Genomic DNA, 22,615 nt, shown 5'->3' on the forward strand with positions numbered 1-22,615 from the left:
ATATTAAATGACTATACAATATATATAATTACTTTGTTACTTCTCTGCTTAAAAAATCAAATTGCCGAGACTAAATTACTCATAAAGAGATTAGCTAGCTATGGCAAGTTATCTTACAGTTTATATTCCAGTTAACAACTCAGAGGACTTTCTTATAGATATTTCTTATTACTGTTTCTTATCAGTCCATCTATGACATATCTCCTAGATTACAAAAAGAATGTACATAAAAGGTGGACACACATATGGAGGCTCTTTGTCATGACATCTTCCATAGGTCCTGCATCAAAGTCACAGTGGTTCTTCTTTCATCTCAGGCCTTGCTTCAGGGGGCGTTTCGTCGGAGCATTAGCGGTTCTTGGACTGCAATTTTCCCAGTACTCAAAAGCTCAGGCAAGAAGTTTCAGCATACAGGCATAAAGATCGTCCTGCGGCTTTTGGCTTCAGTTGACTTCCCAATTTTTTTCCTCTGGCATGGGTTCGCTGTAAAGTCTGTTTCTCTGGGTCAGTATGCTTCTGGTTCTCTGCCGACTGCCTCTGGACCTTGCCTCCTCTCGACTGCATCTGGTTCTCTGCCGGAAACTGCCCACTGATGTTCGGCTCGGTCCTCTTTTATTTTCGCCTTCTTGGGACCTTGCACCAAGGGTTGTAAACCCCGAAGAAATCAGCAGTTCTCCTTGATCCTTTTGTTAAGGCCGGCCCATTTTTTTTTTCTCCTCCATGCGCTCTTTTTTTCTTTGTCTTGTCGGGCAGCGAAAACTTCTCTGAAACTAGCGGACCTCTTTGATAGTGCTGTGTAAAACTATGTAGCTTAAAAATATCAAAGCGCTTTACATTGATTTTTATAGAGGTCAAGTCTCATGAGAACTGTTACAAAAATAACCTTGTTTGTATCTATGTATTTTATTAATGTAAATAACCCTATGGGAATTGATTGTATTTACTGTTTTAACTAAAATTTCTAGAATGTCAAAAACAAAGGCAATGCTTTGCCATTGGAACTTTGTATAAGAGCACAAGAAAGTTGTTTATGATTAAGTGTGCGAGTAAGCAGGAAAGTTGTTTGTAAGCTCTGTGCATGAAAAGTAACCTAATCCGTTACTTTCATATCGCTTACCAATTGTATCCCTGAAGATGCCGATAGCAAAAAAAAATCGGTGAAACTAGTTGGATAATAAATATTACTCACTTGGCTAACATTCCTAAAAATGAGTTATAGTTTCTAATACAAGTAGTCAAGAAAAAAAGTTGCATTAGAGGAAAATTGTTGATAGGAGATTAGTAATAATGTAAATTTAATCATTTAGTACTTTCATAGTAGCATGATCATCCCCTTGAGGGTGCATATCATGAAATATAGATTGATTGAAAATAGATTGAAATAAGTAGTAATAACCATTTAGTTTTGAGCAGGATAAAAATATGAAATTGAAAAGAAAGTGTACAAAGCTAAAAAAAAAAAAAAAAAAAACAGTCAAGTAGCTTTCAGTGATGAACTGTAGGCTTAAATATACAAATATTATTGTAGAAAAAATGAAGTTTAAAAACAGGAATCAAACCTTGGAAATGCTGAAAAAAAATTGATTCAACTAGGAAGGTGTGTGATTAAGTTGTGTGTAAGAATAGAAAAATCCACACTTCATGGTGGACTCAAGAAGTGAGAATTATGAAAAAAAAAAGTATATCAAAAGTTTTTAGCAAGTCAGCATGAGTCTTGAGAGAATACAGAGAAAAATATAAGAAAACTAAGCTAGGTGTAAAAATACTTAAGTTGTTGAAGGACCTGTAAGAATATAGAAGATAGCATACAAATGGAAAAATGTTTTTGAAATGGAGAAAAAAGTACTTTCTCCATTCCAACCGAACTGCAGGTTTGAATCCTGTCATGGGCATGAATGTTTGTGATTGTCTTTAGGTGGGACATAAATTTTCACACCTTGTGTGAGACCACCACCATCCTGCATATTACAGGCCTGAAAGGGCTTGAGAAAGTTCCATGTTTGGTCTCTAGAGCAGAATGTTTGTACTAAGTAAAAAAAAAAAAAAAAAAACTTTCATGAATGGGGAATCTCCATATAAAAAAATGAAAATAAAGGTATTTTGGCTGTCTGAAGTAATTACTTTGGCTTGGTAAATGAAATAGTAATAGAATAGTGGTAGGAAATATTCATGGGGAATGTAGTCAGGAGGATATATCAGTACTTGAGGTTGGGGGGGGGGGGGGGCATCAGACTTTAAATGTTGGAAAGTCACCTGGAATAAATAATAATTGACCAGTAATGTTCAAATATGGAGTTATAAAAGTTTGCAATAACGGCATTGTATAATATTCAAAATGCATCGTCAAAGGTCAAATACCAGATTTTAAGATAGTCTCTCTCTCATCTATAAAGGGAAGCATACTTGATGAGGCCAAAAAATACACATTGGCCATAAATTAATTTTCCCTCTTTGGAGTTATCTATAGCTAAAACTAATACATGGAATGAGACCACATTTTATATTGAGACTTTCGAAGGCATGGGGAGATGAATTCGACGAAAAAAAGAGATTTAGTACCAAAAGTCACCGATAGGGGAAATTTTGGCACTGGTGGAGCCGAAAGCAGTCAAATATTTGCAGTAAACACGGGTAAAAAGGAATATGCAAATTTTACTGTGTGTACGTGACAGCAGCACCACCAATTCTACTTAAAAAGGAATCGTGCTCAATATGCATCCTACCTTGCCTCAGCGTGCTTTACTTGTTAACTTGTTTTACCTTAAACAGTGCAATGCCTTCAAAAGTTGCAATATAAAATTTGGTCTTATTCCGTTTATTGGTTTTAGTTACAGATGCCTCCAAAGAGGAAAAGTTATTTTATGGCCACTGTGTATTATAAAGAGAAACTAAGAACAAACTGGATTCAGACCAAATTGGAGTCAGCATCAGATTTTCATTTTGAAAACTGTTGAAATATCATGAGAATATAATAATCTCTGCTTTGTATACCTAGAAAAAGCATATAATAGTGCTGTTCAGAACTCATTTACATATTATAAATAGTAGTAATCTATATAAACAGACTACTGTTGGTTTATTAAGTTGGAAGTCAACAGTTAAAATTGAAGGAGGTATAGGAAGATGGTTTGATATAAAAAAATCAGGTATAAGACAAAGATATACACTGCTTTTATCCATCATCTACATGGATCCCTTTGACAATGCTCACGTCATCTAGACAAGATGAAATTTGTCTTCTTTGAATTATCCTGACATCAAACCTCTCTTGGCATAAACATATTAACCAAAGAATGAAGATTCTTCTTTAGCTCAAGTCCTTACAGACATATATAATGTCTATATTATTACTATGCATTATGAGAAGGACCACTATCCAGACCAGCTTTGATCTTTATTGAGGTCTCATCAGTGGTCAAAAGTTTTTTTTTTCACTTGGTTATACTAGAATTAAAGATGCAAGATATTATATTCTTGGTTTCACCCTTTATCCAAGTGTAAGCAAACAAAGTTTGCATGTGAAGTAACTTTATGATAGGCTACTTGTGTTTCATTATGGGATACTAAGGAAACTTTCAGCATCTATCTCTAATGAAGAGTATTTTAGTAATAAGGTGTGACACCTTTTGATTACTTGTATATGGAAATATGACTTCTGCATTACTTCGACCTTGGTCTCACTTCTGAGTCTGGCTCCCACTGATGAGACCTCAATAAAGGTTGAAACCAGTCTAGGTAGTGGCCCTTTTGCTCAAGGCATTACTTCTGAACATTTATTAACCTGTACAAATCTCAAATCTGTTTCTCCATTAAGTATTGCTCATACATTTAGGGCCACACTATCAAGTGTTCCTTATAAATGCTCAATACAGAAGATCACATTCAGATTAATAACCAGATCTTACTAATCATTCCCATATACTGAAAAATGGTTTGAAGATCAGAATTCAAAGTTTTAGAAATAGATATTCTGGAAGTTTTGCTAATTTGTGTAGCCTAGTTTGTCAAATTAGGACGATAGAGAAATCTTCTACTCTATCTTCAGCTACGTGAAAATGTAAACTGGATTTAGATTTTCACGTAGTTGAAGAAGATAGAGTAATTCAAATATGTGGAACACTGGAACTATTCTTTCTATTACTTTATAGTCGGTAGCTATGATAAGAAGCAAGAAGCCATTTGGACATTGTGATGCTTTCAAAATCAGTTTGGATGTGTTCATAATTTACATTGAACTTTTTTGAGCTTCAATATAAGTAGAAAAAGATGGAGATTTCAATGAAAGTTTCAATATGCTTGATTCTTGTCTGATTATCCTTTGCATACTTCTTTTAGAATCAAGTAATTCACCCAAGGAAATCAGGCATCAAAGTCATTATCTTGGCACTTATCATTCTTGTAATGATAAGTGCCAAGATAATGATTAGAGATGAGTGTTACTCCATAGGAGAAGAAATCAAAATAAGATTATTGCCTTAATTTATTAGAGTGCAAATAATAAACAGTCTCCTTAACAGCATGATTGAAAGTATTTGGAGAGTGGTTAGTATCTGGTATTTTGATAGGCATGTGAATAGTTTAAGAGAGATCACTGGTGATAGTTGAATGACTTGGCATTTGTTAGATCATTGCAGTTGAAAAAGAGTGTTGAAGTATGAATATATATTTCCAGGAAAGATGAGCTAGCAATTAAAGAAAATAGGTATATTCAATCATCTGATCGTCAAATGAACAAATCGTAAGTTAAATTACCCTTGAATGGGTGTATTATCTGACTTCTGGTATATCATCATCATCAAATTCCTGACATGTACCCTCAAGGGGGGTGTACAGGATATGATAGTACTACATGAAAAATTTACATAATTACTAACTTCCTATTTACAATTTTCCTCCAAATCAGTCTATTACTTGTCAAGACTCCAATATTATCATTATCAGATCTTATATTTCTATCGTCTAAGGCACATTGTACCGTATCAATCCACCTATATCTTGGTCTTCCTCTGGGTTGTTTTCCTGTCACCCTGGCAGAGAACACTTGTTTTGCTAATCTTTCCTCACCCATTCTGTTTAAGTGACCATACCACCTGAGATTAGCTCTGCTAACGCATTACTGGATGCTGGCAATGTCAAGTTTTTTCCTAATATCCTCGTTTTTAATATAATATTGCCATTGATGCCATCTGTTCACGCCTCTAATCTTTCTCAGGACTCTCATATCTGTAGTCTCTAGTCTTTGGTCAAGTCTTTTACTTCTGACCCAGCTCTCATATCCATAAGTTAAAACTGGTTTGAACATTGTCTTGTATACGGCTAATTTAGTGTTCCGACTAATTTCTCTCTTATTCCATATGAATTTATTCAATTGACTTCCTACCATACCAGCTTTGTTGATTCTGTTGTCAATTTCCATATTTAATTTACCATCTTCACTAAAAATCGTGCCTAAGTAACTGAAATGTTTTTCTTGTTCCACAGGTTCCCCATTCACAACACAGTTGACATTTTCAACAATTCTACCTATTTTCATTGTCTTTGTCTTTTTAATGCTGACCTTCATACCATATCTATTACAACAGTTATTCAGTTTAGTCAGGGAATCTTGCTCAGGGTAACTTATTCAGAAGTATAACATCATCCGCATAAAGCAAAGAGCTAACATGAACATCTCCAATTCTGATAATGTTTAATACCATTTTCCTTCATAATGTGATCCATATAGATAATGAATAACAGAGGGTATAATGTACATCCTTGTCTCACACCAGATATAACATTAAACCATCTTCCTTCAATTCTAACTTACAACTCAAATACAGACTAAGTATTGCTTGATATAATGCCCCATTGACACAATATAACTATAGCGTATTGAATAGCTTCTCTCTTGGCACCTTGTTATATGCCTTTTCCAGATCAACAAAACTTAAATAGAGATCTTTATTATATTCCCATGCTTTCTCAACTATTTGTCGTAAAGTGAAGATCTAATCCTGACAGCCTCTATTTGCCCTGAATCCAGCTTGTTCTTCACCAAGCTTTTCTTCCACAATTCTTTTCAACCATTTCTCAAGTATACTTGCATAGATCTTGCCAGGAACACTCAGTAGGGAAATACCTCTGTAATTCTCATATTCGGTTTTATTTCCCCTTTTATATATGGGCACTGTTAGAGCTCTACTCTAATCATCAGGAATTCATCCCTCTGTCCAGTCGTTCTGAACCATGAAGTGCAGCCACTGTAAGACTTTTATACCACCATACTTCAGCATTTCTGGTCGAATATCATCTACTCCTGCTGCCTTTCCACATTTCAAGCCTTTGATGGCTTTTTCTACTTCAAGTATGGATATATATTCCTGACTGTATGCCTGTTGAGTGTTTTTTACCACTGTGCTGTCATCACTGCTTGTTTCATTTAGCAATTTTTTGAAGTAATTACTCCATACTTCAAGGATATCTTTTTCTCCTGTTACCACCTTCTTGATATTTATTTTCTGTGTTCTTGCCAAAGTCCTCCCATGACTTTTGTTTACACAGTGTTTTACTTTCTTACATTTGTCTGTATTCTCTAAGAGCATAAGCTGACTTATTTTCCAGGAACTTTTGATATGCTTTCTTCTTTTCCTTCACTGCCTCTTTAACTCCCTGTGTCCACAAGGAGTTCTGATTGTTCTATCCTTGCAGACAACCTCACCACATGCTTCTCTGGCAGAATCAATCAATGTTTTTTTCAGAGCTTCCCACTGAATCTCCAAGATTTGGTTCCTATTCTCAAACTCTTTCATTTTTTCTTCAATAATCTTTGTATATGTTAGTCTACAGTTCACATCTGAGAGCTGCTCAAGTTTTATTCACTTGAAAACTTTCTGACATGTTATTCTTTTCAATATGAAATTCAATTTTATCCTGCTCAAGACTAAATAGTGATCACTTCCAATTTCAAATCCTCTGTACACTCTGGTGTCCTGCACTAGGGAGAAAACATCACTATCAACAATAACATAGTCAATGAGACTTTTCTTATTCCTTGCCTCTTCTCTTCATGTGAATTTGTGCACATTTTTATGTTGGAACATGGTGTTAGTAATAACCAGTCCATGTCCTGAGCAGAAATCCAACAAGTATTTACCATTATTATTAGCTTTGCTCTTTTCTCCAAATTTTCCCAAAATATTTTTGTATGTCTGACAATCATTTCCTACTCTGCTATTCAGATTCCCAACAAGGACCAACTTTTCCTTTTTCATTGTGTCAGTTGCTTTTTCTAAAGCATCAAAAAATTCCTCCACTTCTACCTTAGTAGAACCTTCTGTACGACCATAGGCACAAATAAGTCTCATTGTCCAGTTTCCCCATTCTCATATTTGCCCACATCACTTTACTTGAGACTGCCTGCCATTCAAGAAGATTAGTCTCGTATTTTGTGTTGAATACTATGGCTACTCCTTCTTTTCCTTGATTGTCATTGCCTGAATATAACATTTTGTATTTATTGCTCAGAAAGATCTCACCAGTTTTTGTCTTTTTTGTTTCAGTCACCCCAATTATGTTAATCTGGTACTTATCGAATTCCTCAGCTAGCTCCATTTCTTTGCCATTCAGGCTTCTTACGTTGATAGTACCGATCTTTAACTCTGGTGATGTTGAGTTGGGGTGTGTTTTCAGATTTGTTCCAGTAGCTGACTTTTTGCGGTTTGCCCTGGTTCCCTGGTGAAAGCAACGGGGACATTGTTTAACCAGGCAATGCCCCAGCCGGCATGAAATTTTGTCATGTTGTACCATCATTCTATATTTTGGTTTAACCAATAAGAATACAATTTGGTTGGCTAAATCCCAAATTGCCAGCCCATCCTCGTCCGTTCAGTATCCAAGTAGATACCCAACAGGGTGCACCACGAAAAGGTGAGGATTGGACATTAGGTCAGAAGCCCTGGTCGATTCTCCGCATTCCTTTAAAGGCTATGTGGAGGTCTCTCAGTTATATAGCTTTGACCCTTAAGCACCCCGACTTCTGGTACATCACCCTGTAATTGTACTTTGTTTTTCAACTTTTTAGTTATTTGACCTGCATTCAAATTGGTTTATAGTATCTGTAACATAACATACACTGCCTCAGTTGAGGCAATAGATGTTACAGTTGAAAGAAGATCCTTTTCTATATCTGTTTTGCTATTTGCAATAGCATAGTGATTATGAGGCACACAATCCTTGTAATGTTTACCCCCCTCTCCATAAACAGAACTGTCAGTTCATTTAAGCACACACACACATGTGCAAAATTGTTACTTCTAAACATGGCTTAGCTATAAATTCCCATGGAATCCTATCAATAATCAAAATTTATAAACATCAGGTTCCCTTATTCTACCTATTTGGAATGTTGACAATATCAGTTTCAACTCATCTGAATCTTCATTTTCTTTGCTGACCTAGAATTTCCCCTCCCCTCTAGTTACCAAGTTCAAGAACACATGTCACTATCCATTTATCCCCAGGTCTAATGACATTAAGCAAAAGATGCAGTTCTCCTTAAGACAGACCCCCATCTCTTTCCCTGCTATTCCTTTTCTTATTCCAGTGGCAGGATTTTTCTTGCTGGAAACTAGTTTTTCATTTTAAAACAAGCAAACCAGCCAGAAGAACACAAAAACACTGGCCTCATAGCCTTAGGTACTTCAGCTGTAATTCTAAACAATAGTTAATTATTTCCAATCAATGTATAACCCACATTTTACTCTTATCTTAAGATACCACTTTATTTTCTTCCTTTATTAATGATTTTATTGTAGCACTTAAGCTTGCAGCTCTAAGGCATTAACTACTGCTAACCTTTAAATGGAGAAAAAATTGAGGAAGTACCTGGGATCCATTATTAATGTGTAGAATTGCTGTTCAGAACATATTAGAAGATTAGGAATGGCTAAAACAGCAGACCTGTCTAAAATCTGGAAGGATGGATCTGTCTGTGCAGGAACAAGGCTGGGAATTCTGGAGGTAGCTGCTTTTTCCAACAGTGACTTATAGATATGAAACTTGGAATCTAAAGAAGTCTGACAGGAAAATGATGTTGATTTTGAGATGTGTTATAGAATGCTATTGAGGATATCATATACTGAAATTCAAATGAATAGGTGCTAGAAAGGATCGGAAGATCTTGAAGACTCAAAGATATTGACAGAAGAAAGCTGAAAATACTTTGGGCATGTTGAAAGGAAGAGATAGACCTTCAATGAAATGGATGGATGGTTTGTCTGAAGTGACTGATCTTCAGAGTTGAAGCCTCTAGAAGAGCATATTGCAGGATTCCTGGAAAAGACTGGTATGGCATATCACTGAATAACAGTGTCCATATGGCATCTGATGTCCAGTGAAATAGATGAATGGAATCTTCAAATTACTTTGTATTTACATTATATTGTGAAAGATATAATTAATAATAAAACAATTTTCCTGTCTCTCACTTTATAACAAGATTAATAGATATGAGAATAATTGAAGGTGAAGCATCCTAGCCTTTGATGTTATATCTCAAGGAAAGTGCAATATTGATATCTTGTTAAATTTTCTTATGCTCGTTGCTCAACATACAAAACTCAAAGGTAGGTAGTTAATCTTCAGAATAAGTAGGGAATGCATTGCATCCATAACAGCCATAACAAAGGATGGGATTACATGTCGGTTTATGCTGGCATTGAAGGATGCATAGTATTATATAGGGTATCCCATAAGTCCTGAAGGAGTTTAAAATGTGAATATCTCATAAACTAATTAAAAAAAAGATTATTAAATGTTTAAACCCTTTTGTGACTTATGGGTTACTCTGTGTGTGTGTATAAAAAATATTGGTCTAAACTGCTGATATATTTAATCTTTCTATTGTGTTTTCTTTGGGGAGACCAAACTATTGTATAAATTGTTTCAGGACACTTAATAGTTATTGGGATTGATTGGTTATGGTATTGGGGGGGGGGTCCACAAAAAAGTCCACAGTTATCCTCTAATTGTTACCTTGGTGCCGTGTTATCTGAAGATCCTGTAAGTTGTTGGGTGAAGTGAACAGATGGGATCCTACCATTCTACTGTATCGTATTGTGAAATAGAGAAGTGTCTCATGTACTCAGTTTTTGCATCTTTGTGCTTGCTCAGAAGAGGACGAGACTTACCTCCTACTACAGTCATACAGTCCGGAAAAGCACTGGCAGAAAACATTCAGTAGATTGCAACACTGTTTCCCTTTGTAAATATGAGCAGAAAAGTTCTAAATTATAGAAAAGTATATATTAAAAACTTGTCTATATTGGTGTCTACACTTCTCGCACACAAAACAGATGCCTCAGAAACAAAAACAGCAACTCATGACAAATGACAACATTGAATTGGTTTAGTTGATACAATAATCAGTCACAGCCACTGATTTCTGCGTGCTGTTGTCTCAGTGCATACTCTGCCTCACCTTCTTTTCATCAGTTCTTTTATATGGATGTGAAACGTGGCTGGTTTCCAAGGAAATACAAAAAAAACTACAAACATTCATAAACCGATGTCTGCGGAGCATACTTTGCATTTGGTGGCCACAAATTATTACTAATGAAGACCTATGGAAAAGAACAAATCAGCAAAAAGCCAACCTTGAAATCAGAAAATGAAAATTTAGATGGATTGGACATGCACTTAGGAAAGATCATGAAGAAATCTGTCATGCAGCCCTGGAATCGAATCCACAGGGAAAGAGAAAGCATGGCCATCGTTAAAAATACATGGAGGAGATTAACTTTCAGAGAATGTGAGAAGAAGAGTTTTGCTGAACTAAGACCAGTAGCAAGGATAAGGAACCGATGGAAAGCATTTACAGACTCCTGATGGAATCCAAGAAAAAGAACAGGACATCTCATTACCATTTGTGTGCCACTTCATTGGGCAGGCTCACTAACAGTTTTATACAGCATGTTAGTGGCAACTCGTTTGGTATAATTTTATTTGTAGTAAGCATTTGTGATCTGTCTTAATGACAAAAACAATTTCAAATGCAACCAAACAAACACTTATTTCATGTAATTGAAAATTTGGACAAATGCTAGGACAATTGTTTTTAGTTAGATACTATGTTTGGCAGTACCATGAACTGTTTTGCTTGAGTCTATGCTGCATAGTTTCTGTGTGAGGGGATGTGTTTCATTATGTAGTGCAGTTTTTATCTGTCATCTCTAATAGCACTATTTGTTGACAAATATTACAGACTAAATGTCTCTGTACCTAATTGAAAATTTGGACAAATGCTAGGACAATTGTTTTTAGTTAGATACTATGTTTGGCAGTACCATGAACTGTTTTGCTTGAGTCTATGCTGCATAGTTTCTGTGTGAAGGGATGTGTTTCATTATGTAGTGCAGTTTTTATCTGTCATCTCTAATAGCACTATTTGTTGACAAATATTACAGACAAATATTCAGTAATACAATAAAACTTGTTTTTGTTTTGCCTGCAGTATAGTGGCTGTTGGGGAGGGCATGTTCACTATATATGGACAGCTGCTTCCACTCTTCAGTATACATGTAGGGAGTAAAAAAATGTATCTATTCCTGACTGAAAATGAATCCTTCTACGTTCTATAAGAAAAATGCATCTGAGGAAAGCTAACAAATTAGAAACATGTGGGAAATACTCATGTTCTAGTGATGAGTTTCCTGAGCTACTGTCAAAAAGAACAAAAAACACAGATCTGATGAAGTTCGAATTTTCGAAGATGTAGTGAATAATTCAGATGATGATTTCAATCGGGTATTGTATTTACAGAGTACCTCATCTGACAAGGAAGATATTTCACAAAGTCAAGTTTCTGAATTTTCAGTTTCAAATGAATGGATTCTGATAAGTAATAAGTACCAGTTCAAGAGTACAATAGAACTACTTTAATAAATTTAGTTTAATCCTTTATCCAAGTTAAGCAAACAAAGTTTGTGCCTGAAGTATCTTCAGTACTGAGGCAACTCGTGGTAAAGGTGGACCAAGCTCTCATCACTCCTTGTCTTAGTATCTCCTATAATGCAAAGCACATCTCCTTGCAGACATGTACAATTTTTGCTTACACTTGGATAAAGGATTAAACTAAATTTATTATAGTCTAACCAAGTGGAAAAAACTTCGAACATCTTTCTCTAAATCCAGAGTAATTTAATAATAAGGTGAGACACCTTTTGGCAACTCGTATAGGTAAATGACTTTTTTTTTCTGCCCATACACAGGAGGTTGGTTGGTCAACCTATAGTATATTAGTACCGTGTATGGGTAGTGGGTTGGGAAAGGAAGAATTTGTTTACATTTGATTTGAATGACTTTAAATTGTATTCCTTCAGAAAAAATTGCTTCTGCCTTAGTATCACCATCTCTCGGTCTGGCTCCCATTGCCGAGACCTCAATGAAGGTCGAAACCGGTCTGGGTAGTGGCCCTAAATGCAAAGTACACTGCAGATGGATTTTCTGCATCAAGTGGTAAAACTACTCTAGAGCTACTAAAAGATGAACTACTTTTACCACTTGATGCAGAAAATCCATCTGCAGTGTACTCTGTATTTCTAACTAATGACCTAATGGTAAGAGAAACTAACAGATATGCAGATAGTACTTATCTACAGCTGAGGATTGGGAAATTCCAGGTAGACAAGTGAATTCCATGAATTGAATTTATTAAGAACTAAATTATTTATGTATATATATATATTATACTACAATCCGCACAGGTAGCAGAGTGGCTGTGCACTTCGCAACCACATGCCTGGGAAAGCAGTGTCCTGGGTTTGATTCCTGTCGCTGATGTGAGGAGCTTAGGATCTTTCTCAGATGTAGGCAAGTTAGCTGGTCATGGGCGTGGGCTGCAGAGTTTTCTCCCCAGTTTATCTGGGCTTTTTCTCCTACATGCAGGCAAACCGGCCTTGAGAACATGACACTTCTACAGACATGTGGTTATAAGGAATAGAAACCCTCGACACCGTAAAAGTAAAAGAGGGAAAGATTAGGGGGGGGGGATTTATACTACTATGTAAAAAATATTGATCATTAGTAAAAAGAATTATCAGAAAATAAAGTGAAATGTATAAAAAAAGAAATACACAAGCACGATAAATTGTACAAGATGATTTGCTCCTCTGTCAACTCATGTATTCATGCCACACCCACACAAATCACTTGATCAGCATTATTAGATCATAGGATAAGCCTCTCCCTATTGTTATTTACTGAGTTTTTTCTTATTGGTTAGTGATTTATATTTTGCAAACAAATTCCTTTCCATATATATATATATATATATATATATATATATATATATATTTTTTTTTTTTATGCCCATCATAAATGCAAACATGAAAGTCACGTATAGAATCACGTATTCTTCGCTCTATCCCCGGATACTTATAACTCAAGTGCATGCGTGCCCACAATATCACAGATGTAAATTATTCATAATCTATTTTACAGTACTGAAAGTATTTTTATTCATGCCTATTCTTTCTCTTCCTTATATTTGCTATTTTTTGTATCTTTTAGTAAATCAAGTATAGTAACTAATAATCAGATATATCAGTCTCTTTAATTATCGTTTTAATATATTCTGAAAAGAACATTCCTTTTCACCTACCCCCAATGCTATGCACGATTAGTTATAATAGAAGAAACCATCACAAAAAGTTGTGCGTCCAACATGCAGGAATGAAATTGCCAGTAATTCCACTCACTTCACCAGATGATTAGGTTCTCAGTGAGAGAGAGAGATCATCACCCCAATGTGGACGTGTTAATTTTAGGATTCGCACAAAGTCAGGAAACAGTTAAGGGAGGCTTTAACAGGAATAAATGCAAAAATATATTGGTGCTATTCTGTGGGTGTGCACTGCACTCCTAGCACATCCTGAATACATGCTACTGTGTGCAGATTAAAAACCTGTAATTATTATGAAACTAACTAAACCACCTATGGTGAATCTTCCTTGTTTCAGCAGTGAAAATGGAACGTCTTTTCTAATCGAGGAGTACATATCATATTCCTCCTTGGTGTATGGGTAAGGAAAGTGAATGTGAATGAAGGTAATGTGAGCTCTGGAAATGTATTTTGTTTACATTTCCAGAGCTCAGGTATCCTTCCCTTCCTTCCACTCCTCTCAAATATGCACATAATATAGTATTTTTACTTGTCTTAACCACTTATATCAGTTGCAAACATCCATATAACATAATCTATTTTTTTATTAAAGTTGAGACAATTAATATATTGTTGTAAGCCAGGGAGAGGAAAATACTGTATGTATTATTGTTACTTTATCTAAATTTTCAGATCAAGATTGATATTGTGTTTTTTTTTTTTCACTTAAGAAATATTTTTCTTTACAGTGTTGTGCCGTGGAAAATGTATAGAAGCATGTTAACTTCCCCCAAAATTGGCTGACTGCTGTGGTCTGCTCTGTCATGAGTACACTACTTTAAGTGTACATTTAACTCTGCAAATGAGGCCAGATTGCACTTATTTAAAAATTTTATATTGTAGTGTTTTCATTTGATTGCATTTTCCTGAAATGACAGTCAAGAAAAAGTGTATTGCTTCAAAAATGAACTACTTTCCCAAAAATAAAAAACATTTTGAAATAACCCTAAAACTTTTGTATATCTAATATTGTGTTTGTCATCTAATAATTTCACTGCCATTGGTTTGTAATTTAATAGAATACCTTAAAATATAATGGGGCCTGTAAATGTCATTGCGTTGCCATGTGTTACATGGACGTGTTGGTTCATGCATGGTGCTAACAGATGGCTCTGGTGGTTGCTTCTAAGAGTTTTAAGAGATGTAAGCTGTTAAATCATAATGTGAATAGTAAATTAAATAATGTTTTACTACTGTGTCTTTGAACTTCTGTCTAAAATCAGTTCTTGATATATTTGACTGCCGATACTGTGCTATACCAGCAGTTTTCATGGGAAGTCATTCACAGATATCACATTCTTGAATATTCCACAAGAACTGCAGTTCATGACATTTCTTCTTTCATTGAATGAGATATTGTTTTGATGCTGTTTCCACCACAAGTTTTATGTACAATTCCTAACATTACTAAATCAAATATATTCTAATAATACCTACTGTATTCATTTAATTGTTTTAAATGTTACCTGTTTAGTTTCATACTTATTTTGATGTGTATATTTTAAAATAACTTTCAAATTGAATAATTTGGAATTACATTTTAAATTTTTGATTGCAGGTTTCAATAGGTTAAAATTATTGCATTTAGTTAATGATGATTTTGGAATAACTTAAATTAACAGTTTTTTTTCACAATATTACTGTCATAACATGAAAAAGACAATGATCAGCTAGTTATTTTTAAATCTCTTAATTGAGCCAATACCATATTTGCATATTATTTTATTGGATTAAATGTGGTTAATTAAACATAATTTGTGCATTTAATATTATAAAAAGTCTGTTAAAATATAACTAACTTTGGATACCTATTAAACTCCTAAAATCTTCACTTACCCTTTCATATCTGTCTGTCTCATATATAGTTATAAATTCCTTAATAATACTGTGTTTAGTATAGTTCTGAAATCATTTTCAGTCCACCTCATCTTTCTCTTTACAGTGTCAGTAAAAAAAAAAAAAATAATAAAATTGCATTTAATAAATGGAAACATAACTTGGGAATTAAAGTTTGATTTGCAGATATTTTGAAAGTGGAACCAGAAACAGTTGGGTCCAAGTATTTGCTCTAGTTTGTTTGAAAACTTTCATATAAAATAGGGTCCAAGTTTTTTTTTTTTTTAAGCAATAGACCTTTTGAATTAATTTTGGTATCAAAAATTCTATTATTTCAAATGTGACCACCTGAAATAGCTTATTTTATTTAATCAAAAATAAAAAATAGCGAGTGTCTTTTTTTTAATTTAAACTAGCTATTTAGGACTAACTAATTTGCATTTGTTTGTAATCTGCATTGTGTATTTTCTAACTTGAATTCAAGGACAAATAATCATTTTAAAATGTTGACATTGGAGTAGTGAAGAAAATAAATTGTTTTAATGTGGTACCTGTTTTCTCACTATATGATTTCAAAACTATAACAAGTAAGAGAAATGCTTAAATTTGACAACAATTTTTTAAAATGCACGTGTTATTAATATGAGCAAATATTAGTGTTCCAAAAATTAACTACTGATACTACAATCAAGTGCAATGTTTGTGTGTGTGTATATATATATATATGTGTGTATTCTTTGTGTCCAGCACTTGAATATAAAATTGATTTTGACTTATTTAAAATAAGTAGATTTATCTTGTTATATATTTCTGTTGTTTGGATATATTTGTGTGTGTGTAATATTCAGTGGTATTTCTTTAATTTATCAGACTATTAAAACACAGTTCTAATATGCCACTACAGATCTGATCTTATAGATTCCATTAAATTCTTTTCATATCACATGTAAATCTTGTATTATGATTGAAATATTTTTGCATTTTGGATCCATTTTATTGGGTATTTCATAGAATAGATGGAATCTGAAATCTGTGCGTAAATTGACAGGTGTATATCATTTCTATATTCTAATTATAGGACTTATTAAATTTGCTTTATCTGATGTTTTTAAACTTAACTGCTAAAACTATGTAGTGCTTCAAAAAAAAAAAAATTCGTGTACCTAAATTTTTAAAGCAATGCTATCAAAAATTATTATTAAACTTATACATTTGTAAGTTTTAGCAAAATTTATGAGCTTAATATTTTCTTTAACTTAAGACAAATGTGGTGGTGGTGGGGGGGAAACAGTATCATTCTTTTTGGAACCAAACTATCATTTTCAGTAATCTTCATTACTAACTGATTGAATTAAACATCTTTCTAATAGTAACTGTGTTCTTATAGGATTTATATTAATGTATTCCTATTTTATTTTTTTGACTGGGATTTATAATTAGAATGTGTTATTTCTCTTTGGTGTTTATCATTGTAAGCTGAACTTCAATCATAAATTACATTTTTTAAATGTTAACTGTTTAGAAACTTTTTTTACTTATGCAGAAAGCTTAATGGTTTGGCTCAGTGCAGGATTGCCAACAAGAATTAAAGTTGAAATGTAACTTAAATATAATGTTCTGCTGACTTAAAATTCTTCCACTACCTTTCAATAGTTATTTACAGCAATCTTTGAAATATAGTTTGACTGAAGTGAGTATGCTTGCAGACTGAAAAATGTACAGATTAATTTTCTTTCATCTGCTGCTCACTAATAGTGTCATGTTAGCTGACTTTACATTTTATCTGTAATTTTTTTTTTATTATTGCTGTGAAGAAAGTCTAATTTCCAAAGTGTATGTTTATAATACCGGTCAATTCCTACTTGAGAGAGCATGCATAACTGGAGAAAAAATTAACAACTGTACATGTAATTCATCTAAGAATGGTCGTATCTTAAGCTTGTGGTTTTTAATGGAATGCAGTAGTATTTAATAAAATACTTTTGGAAAACAGTTTTTGTTTTGTTTTTCATTTGTTTTAAACTATGCTTAAACTTCCTGTTGCTGATATTTTCAATTTTAGAAGTCAAGAACTCACTACAACAAATTAACAACAAAAAAAACCTCTTAAAGGAAATTCACTACATAAACTGTTCTGTCTCTCCCTAAATTTGCTGTGATAATGTAATGCTTCACTTAAATGACAGATCTAAAATTCTCTCAAACTTTGAATTCATCATTAAATTCCTGATATATATCCTCAAGGGGATGTACAGGATATGATAGTACTACATGAGAAATTTACATCATTACTAACTTCTATCTACAAATTTCCTCCAAATCAGTCTGGTAAATGTCAAGACTCCAATATTATCAGGTCTTATATTTCTGTCTTCTAAGGCACTTTTTATTGTATCAATCCACCTATATCTTAGTCTTCCTTTGGATCTTTTTCCTGCCAACCTGGCAGAGAACACTTGTTTTGCTAATCTTTCCTCTCCCATTCTGCTTAAGTGACCATGCCAACTGAGATTAGCTCTGCTAATGCATTCCTGGATGCTGACAATATCAAGCTCTTTACTAATAGCCTCGTTTTTAATATGATATGATATTGCCATTGATGCCATCTGTTCATGCCCCAAATCTTTCCCAGAACTCTCATATCTGCAGTTTCTAGTCTTTGGTCAAGTGTTTTTACTTCTAACCCAGCTCTCAGATCTGTAAGTTAAAATTGGTTTAAATACTGTCTTGTATATACAGCTAATTTAGTGTTTTGGCTAATTTCTCTCTTATTCCATATAAATTTATTCAGTTGACTTCTTGCCATACCAGATTTGTTGATTCTGTTGTCTATTTCCATATTTAACTTACCGTCTTCACTAAAAATCATGCTTAAGTAGCTGAAATGTTTTACTTATTCTATAAGTTATCCATTCACAATGCAGTTGATATTTTTATTTTTTTAATTATGATATTTTCAATGTTTCTGCTATTTTCATTGTCTTTGTATTTTTAATGCTGACCTTCATACCATATCTATTACAACAGTTATTCAATTTAGTCAGAGAATCTTGCAGACTTGTAGCAGATTTATTTAGAAGTATAACATCATCCGTATAAAGCAAAGAGCTGAGATTAACATCTCCAATTTTGACATCAGGTTCAATACCACTTTCCTTCATAATGTGGTCCATATAGATAGAGAGGGAATAATGTACATCCCTGTCTGACACCAGATTTAACATTAAACTAACTTCCCGAACTGCTGACTTACAACTCAAATAAATTCTAAGTATTGCTTGATATAATGCCGCATTAACACCATATAACTGTAGCGTTTGAAATAGCTTTTCTCTTGGCACCTTGTCATATACCTTTTTCCAGATCTACAAAAATTAAATAGAGATCTTTGTTATATTCCCACGATTTCTCAACTATCTGTCGTAGAGTGAAAATTAATCCTGACAGCCTCTATTTGGCCTGAATCCAGCTTGTTCTTCACCAAGCTTCTCTTCCCACAATCCTTCTCAACTGTTATCTCAAGTATACTTGCATCTATCTTACCAGGAACACTCAGTAATGAAATGCCTCTGTAGTTCTCATTCTCACATTCAGTTTTATTTTCCTTTTTTTATATACTATGCGAGCTCTACTCCAATGAACTGGAATTCATCCCTCTATCCAGGCTTTCTGAACTATGCAGTGCCGCCACTGTATGACTTTTATACATCCATACTTGAGCATTTCTGGTTGAATATCGTCTACTCCTGCCTTTCCACATTTCAGGCTTTGATGGCTTTTTTTTTCTACTTTAAGTATGGATATGTATTCCTGACTACATGCCTGGTCAGTGTTTTTTACCACTGTGCTGTCATCACTGCTTGTTTCATTTAGCAGTTTTTCAAAGTAATTATTCCGTACTTCAAGGATAATGTTTTTTCTCCTGTTTTCATGTCGCCTTTATCATCGTTAATTCCTTTTACAGCACTCTTGCCTCCATTTCTGAGCTTCAACAACTTCCAGAATATCTTGCTGCCACCTTGATATTTATTTTCTATGTTCTTACCAAAGTCTTCCCATGACTTTTGTTTAGCTAGTTTTACACGGTGTTTTGTTTTCTTTCATTTGTCTCTGTATTCTCTAAGAGCACAAGCTGACTTATTTGCCAGGAATTTTGCTATGCTTTCTTCTTTTCCTTCACTGCTTTAACTTCCTGTGTCCATCATGGAGTTCTGATTTTTGTATCCTTGCACACAACCTCACCACGTGCCTCTCTGGATGAATCAATCAGCGTTTTCTTCAGGGCTTGCCAATGAATCTCCAAGGTTTGGTTCCTGTTCTACGAAATTAAATTTTGTCCTGCTCAAGACTAAATGGTGATCACTTCCAATTTTAAATCCTCTGTACACTCTGGTGTCCTGCACCAGGAAGAAAACATCACTATCAACAAAATATAGTCAATGAGACTTTTATTATTCCTTGCCTCTTCTCTCCATGTGAATTTGTGCACATTTTTATGTTGTAACATTGTGTTAGTAATAACCAGTCCATGTCCTGAGCAGAAATCCAACAGGTATTTGCCATTATTAACTTTGCTCTTTTCTCCAAATTTTCCCAAAATGTTTTTGTATGTCTGACAATCATTTCTTACTCTGCTATTTAGATCCTAAACTTTTCCATTTTCTTCGTGTCATTTGCTTTCTCTAAAGCATCAAAAAATTCCTCCACTTCTACCTTAGTAGAACCTTCTGTGGGACCATACGCACGAATAAGTCTCATTGTCCAGTTCCCAATTCTCATATTTGCCCACATCACTCTACTTGAGACTGCCTGCCATTCAAGATTCTTGAATGGCAGGTAGTCTCACTAATCTCACCATAGTATTCATTCTCACTGAATACTATGGCTACTCCTTTTCCTTGATTGTCATTGCCTGAATATAACATTTTGTATTTATTGCTCAGAATGATTTCACCAGTTTTTCTTTTTTTTGTTTCAGTCACCCCTATTATGTCGATCTGGTACTTATCCAGTTCCTCAGCTAGCTCCATTTCTTTCCCATTCAGGCTTCTTATGGTGATAGTACCAATCTTGAACTCTGGTGATGTTGAGTTGGGATGTGTTTTCCGATTTGTTTCAGTAGCTGACTTTTCGCTGTTTGCCTGGTTCCCTGGCGAAAACAACAGGGGGCCTTGTTTAACTGGGCAACGCCCCAGCTGGTATGAAATTCTGTCATGGGATTTATTCAACGAAATTGTTTTATTGGCTTAAACCAAAATTCAAAAAAAAAACAAGTTTTAATTGTTATGAGAAATTGAGATTGGTGTTCCACAGCCAGCAAATGTTGGTCAATTGGTAGATCCTCTGCTACTAATGGCTTGCAAAAAGTTAAGCTAGTTTGAGCGCGGTTAGTAGTTGGAAAGGAAAATCGTTCGATGCTGTTGGCACATTCTCCCTCAATGAGTCCTTGGACTCCCTGGAGGCGTTCTTTAATAATAATAATATAACAAAAACGAGAAATAAAATGCCAAATGCCCCACCAAAAAAGAACTTTTATAGTACTTAATTGCGATGTGTAAATGTTACAAAAAGCAGACTGAACAGTTGGGGTGGGGGTAATAATCTACCAGGAACTTAATAAAAACACCATTCCCATGCCTATCAATTGTTTATTGAAATTGATTACAGTACTGCCATGTTTCACCACCCTGCTTATATTTCATAAAAAAGCAGGGTGGTGGGAATTGAAAGGTTTGCATTGTTAACGAGTTTGGAAAGCTATTGATGTTATTGTCCTTGAGTAGATTGTAAGTAGAACAGTCTGCCTTTCTAGCCTCATCGCCAATCCCAGTCATTTACTTTTTCCCAGTATGCAAGCAACATGCTCATGTAGGCTGAATATCACATTGTTCCTATCACCAATAGGATTTTATTATTAAAAATGCTAACAAAGTTAGTGATTTGTTCTGATTAGAAATTCATTCCTAATACTTGAACCCAAAACATATTTTCGATTGGTAGAGCCTCTGCTACTAATGGCTCAGTTAAGTAAGTTTGAGTGCGGTTAGTAGTTGGAAGGGGACCAATCGTTCGATGCTGTTGGCACACTCTCCTTCGATGAGTCTTTGGACTCCCTGGAGTTGTCAAATAATAATAAAACATATTTGCTACTTTCTTAGCCAATAGGTATGTAGCATATTGAATTTCTCACTGGATACATATTATAGTAATACTGTTACCAGGACCTTAACAAAATTGTCTGCGCACTCACATGGTGAAATTGTAAACACTTCTTAGTTTTCTTTAAGTTAAAGAATGGCAACACCATGATAATTTTTTAGAACATATGGCATAGCATTGTTACCAGTGCCATGTTCTTGTCTCTCATGATTAAAGATAATTATGCTCCTCCACTCTTCGATAGTTTTTGCACAAGTACCTACCTCTACAGCATCCTGTGAAAGGTATTTTGGTATGATGAATATGAAATCTAAGAACAGAACTATGCTTCAGGGTTCCAGATTAGAGAGTTATGACAATATCCAGAAAGAGACCAATTATTTTGAACTAAGTGCCATTTTTCTAGAAATATGCATCACATAGAAGGTCCATTCTAGTAACAAAAATTAATGTAAACTATTTTCAAAAAAAATTTAAGTTTTTGTTGTTGCTCTTTGCTTCTTAGATGGCTCTATTAACTTACTGGGATGTATCATTAAAAATAAAATGGATACATCTCTAAGAAAGCATTCAAAAATGTGCTCATTCTCAACACACATCCATGACTCAAGACAAATTGCCAATGAGTGGTGTTGGTTTGCGTATTGTTAATGCAAATTTAAAGAGTTTAGGGAGAAGGTTACCTTTTCTCCTTTCAGAAAAAGAATGTGGATAAAAAATAAACTACACTTAAGATTGTTTACTAATTAGGAAAAGCAAAATGAATCCAAGATTGTCTGGTGTAGATTTAGAGACAGCAGCTAGTGGGATTAATGTTTCTGACATCACAGCCTGTCAAAGATTGTTGGAAGTAGGGAGAACTGTTCACAGACCAAAAAAGAAACAACTGTTGACGAAGGCTATGCAGAAAAAGTGACAAAA

At 34.4% G+C, this 22,615-nt stretch overlaps 1 protein-coding gene across 5 annotated transcripts in view; it reads left to right on the plus strand.

Moving 5' to 3' along the window:
• The window catches only part of Rap1 (RAS oncogene family member Rap1), a 198,429-nt gene extending 180,902 nt beyond the window's left edge, over positions 1–17,527 (plus strand). For all 5 annotated transcript variants that reach the window (XM_090400876.1, XM_090400874.1, XM_090400878.1 and 2 more), the window contains one exon: positions 14,389–17,527. The gene's annotated coding sequence lies outside the window, so the exon portion shown is untranslated. The remainder of the gene's footprint in view (positions 1–14,388) is intronic.
• Positions 17,528–22,615: the final 5,088 nt, after the last annotated feature.

The sequence above is a fragment of the Typopeltis vanoorti genome, chromosome 11, assembly GCF_054136105.1.
Source record: "Typopeltis vanoorti isolate ZY-2024b chromosome 11, IOZ_Tvanoo_1.0, whole genome shotgun sequence".
In the NCBI taxonomy this organism is placed as follows: domain Eukaryota; kingdom Metazoa; phylum Arthropoda; class Arachnida; order Uropygi; family Thelyphonidae; genus Typopeltis; species Typopeltis vanoorti.